The sequence below is a fragment of the Coffea arabica genome, chromosome 1c, assembly GCF_036785885.1.
Source record: "Coffea arabica cultivar ET-39 chromosome 1c, Coffea Arabica ET-39 HiFi, whole genome shotgun sequence".
NCBI classification, from domain to species: domain Eukaryota; kingdom Viridiplantae; phylum Streptophyta; class Magnoliopsida; order Gentianales; family Rubiaceae; genus Coffea; species Coffea arabica.
Window position 1 is genome coordinate 30,490,202 of NC_092310.1, and position 3,500 is coordinate 30,493,701.

The window sequence follows — 3,500 nt, forward strand, 5'->3', positions numbered from 1 at the left end:
GAGTGGTAAAGTACACCCTCGCCTCACCTAGTCCAAACAATCATCACAACTAGTCCAAAACACAGAATTCAAGTACAAGAAAGCCACGGAATAACAAATATGTGAGTAGTACACTCACCAAGTCAAACAAAGAAATTTCACAAGTTTTCGCCCGACGTGAGCCTCGGATCATCGGCACGCCCTATAATAATCAAGAAAGTACAATTAAGACTCAAACACGAGTCGAATACCTTTTAATAGGAACTATTAAGGTAAAACCCAAATATAGCTTGGAAATGAAAAATACATAATATTTAGGGTTAAAAGTAGAAACAACCCTAAAATTATTCATTTCTAGTCAATCTCAACCCAACTCACAAGGATCCAATGCCCTAGACACTCGGACAGCATTTCCCCTAAAATTTCAGCTTTTCCAACCTACAAGACACCAATAAAAACCATCCAACACAACCACAAGCACCCAAACAATTCATAAGGCATTCAATATACTTCATTAGGGTCACAATACCCCTCACAATCACGTATATAGCTACTATAAGGCACCATTTGGCCAAAATTAGAAACAAAAGATGAGTTCCAAGCAATATACCTTAGATCTTCAAGAAAGGTTGAAGCTTAGAGAGTTTTCTTCCAAAATAACACCACCAAGTTCTTCAAACACCCGTAGCAAGATGATTTTATGGACTAATTCAAGAAATAATCGGTTGATTCTCAAGATTGGAGCAAGATTTGAAGATAGAAGGTTGAAGGTTTCTTTCCTTTGTTGGCTAGAGAGGTTCGGCCATGAGGAGCTGAAGAATGAAGATGATTTGGTCCAATTTTGACTTTTAAGTGAAGACAAAGAAAGTTAGGCAAAGTTAGGTATGGTTGGTCCAACCACATTTGGACACGTGGCACCTTGTTTTCACTTAGAGTTATCCTCTTATCCCTCCAAGGTTAATTCATCTAGGTAACCTCTAATCATCTCCTAACACCTAGTAATAAAATCCCTTTATGCAAAATTTAACCGAATCGGCCGAATTTCTCTCACTAAATGCACTAGCGGGTCCCACGTCCAAAATACGTTCCAAATTTCTCACGAACTACCTTATACTAGAAAAATGATTTAAAAACTATATTTACTGATAAAATGTTAATAAAAGTAATATAATAAAGAAAATACAAGAAAACGGTGCACAGGAATAAAATAATAAATAAATAAATAATTTTTTTTTTCTCTGGGTTCTCACACTAACGAGGCAGACTAGAACTATCTATAGCGATCCGAAACTTACAAACGAGCGTAAACAGGTCAAAATGGTAAAATAACCCAAAATAAAAAAAAATGAAATCCGGAGTCGGTCATGAATTGTAACCAACCCGTCAAAACCCAACCGAAAGAGCACGCAAACATTCACATCTGAACTTTAGCGATTACAATCCAAAAGGACATTCAAAAGTTTTCAAAAGTTAATACATATACACGGTTTGCCAAATCAAAAGAGAAAACGCCCCAAAAGTACACTTAGGGTTTTAATACATGAGCTATACAAAAGATATGTTCAACTAGCTCAATTTGGCAGCCATTTGCCAAATCCAGACCAAAAGGGCAAAATTTTCCTGTAAGGAAAACAAAAGGAACAGAAAGGGGTGAGCTTGCGCTCAATGAGGTACCAAACAGATAGCATTAAAATCATGGCATTTCACATTTAACAAATCAGACACACATGTCAGACGTAAAGCAAAGGAACCAATGATTCAAATCAGAAGGATACGGGTGGCTCTCAGGAGCCAAATTTCCAGCGCAGTACTTGATCCAAACCGGTTGACTCTCCGTCAACGTATATAGAACCAACGCGTCCGTAGACCCCTCTTATCACCGAATTCCGTCCACCAAACACCCCTTTACCGGGCCCGCTCACCTCAAACGAACAAAATGGTAATACTCGAGTATACCCGGAATCAAGGGTCTCAATACCCAAAATCCCCGAACAGACTACCGTGGTTCGTTATCTAATCGTCCAGGCCCTTGCCGGCCCGACTCGAATAACTTAGCCACAGGATTGAGCTCATAGGTCATAGAAATCCGAACAGATGCAGACATAGATAACAGATTCAAATTTTCCATAGTAAATTGGCATATGATCAGACTAGAGAACGAGTGTGATAAAGTACACCCTCGTCTCGAACAAATAAACAGATTGCAGAGCAAAAATCAAGTTAAACAGCAATGAAGGGGAGTGGTACACTCACCGGCTCAACTTCAAAAGTTTTTACTTCAGATTGGCCTTAATCGCCAAGAAACCCTAAAATAACCAAAATAAAACCAATTGAAGGTTTCACATCCATAATCGAGTAAACACAATGCACATGAGGCTCGACTACTAGTCGTATGCCTTGCCAAAATAATACTAATGCAAGGGTACAAAACATGATTTTCTTGGAAACGAAAAGGTAACATGAAGACTTAGGCGCAAACAACCCAAAAGCCTTTCATTTCCACCAAAAGGCAAATTCAACTTGACGGAACCAAACGGCCTAGAAAATCGGGCAGCACCTCCCCTAAAATTCTTACTTTTCCAGCCATTAAGGCTTCATTATTTCCTCAAATCAGTCCCAACATCTCACACAAAATTCATCTCATTTACCAAAAGCCGTTCACTAGGCTCAAAATAGTACAAGTACAAAAGTTAGCTAGGAAATGACCGGAATAAGAGTAAGTCTTAAAACATGTAAGCAAGTACAATGAGACTCGATAACGAGTCATAAAGCCATGCCAACCACAACCCCAATAAGGTTTCATATGCATATATAAGCATTATAGCAAACCAGAAATTAAGAAATGGCAATAGCTTAGGCCTTAACAAAAAAACAGTTTTCGTCATACTTTTGCGGTAATGACACAAAATGCGTTACGCTTATCGGATGAGGGTGTAAGACCCACCATCTCGAAGCTAAAAGACAGGGTTACAACAATGTAGAAGGCCACTCAGTCCAAATCCTAGCACAACTAGGTCAAAAATGCAGAATACCACAACCTGAACCGTAATTGCAGGTTTACAAATCACACAATGCTGTAATGAACACAACTCAGTCTATACAAGTCCAAATGCCGAAATTCCAAAGGCATATGTTAGCTAAGACATCCAGCTACATTTCATCAGAAGACACCCACAACAAAATCCAAACCAATTCCAGTCAAAATGGCCGATTACAAGTGCAGTTTTCGCATTCTGATCAACCCAGATCAGCAATAGTAAAAACGACATATCTCACTTTACACTACTCCAAATGACCTGAAATTTTGCAGGCACTTCAAACTCATCAATACCTACAACTTTCATGTTTTGAGTAAAGTCCAATTCGGCCTCTAACCCTATGATCTAAAACCGGACAGAATTAGGGGTTTTGAAACCCTATATTTTCACAATTCATTCCAAACCCAAAATTGGTTGTAATTATCACTAATTCACATCTACTAGAGTCATTCCCCCTCATCATCAACCATCATAGATGACCAC

The 3,500-nt window shown here is 38.7% G+C and overlaps 1 long non-coding RNA gene across 1 annotated transcript; it reads right to left on the minus strand.

Moving 5' to 3' along the window:
• Positions 1–1,379: 1,379 nt before the first annotated feature.
• LOC140006435 (uncharacterized) lies at positions 1,380–2,790 on the minus strand. Its single transcript, XR_011814052.1, has 2 exons — positions 2,233–2,790; positions 1,380–1,599 (listed from the first exon to the last, which is right to left on the minus strand). It is a non-coding gene; the product is annotated as an uncharacterized lncRNA (long non-coding RNA).
• Positions 2,791–3,500: the final 710 nt, after the last annotated feature.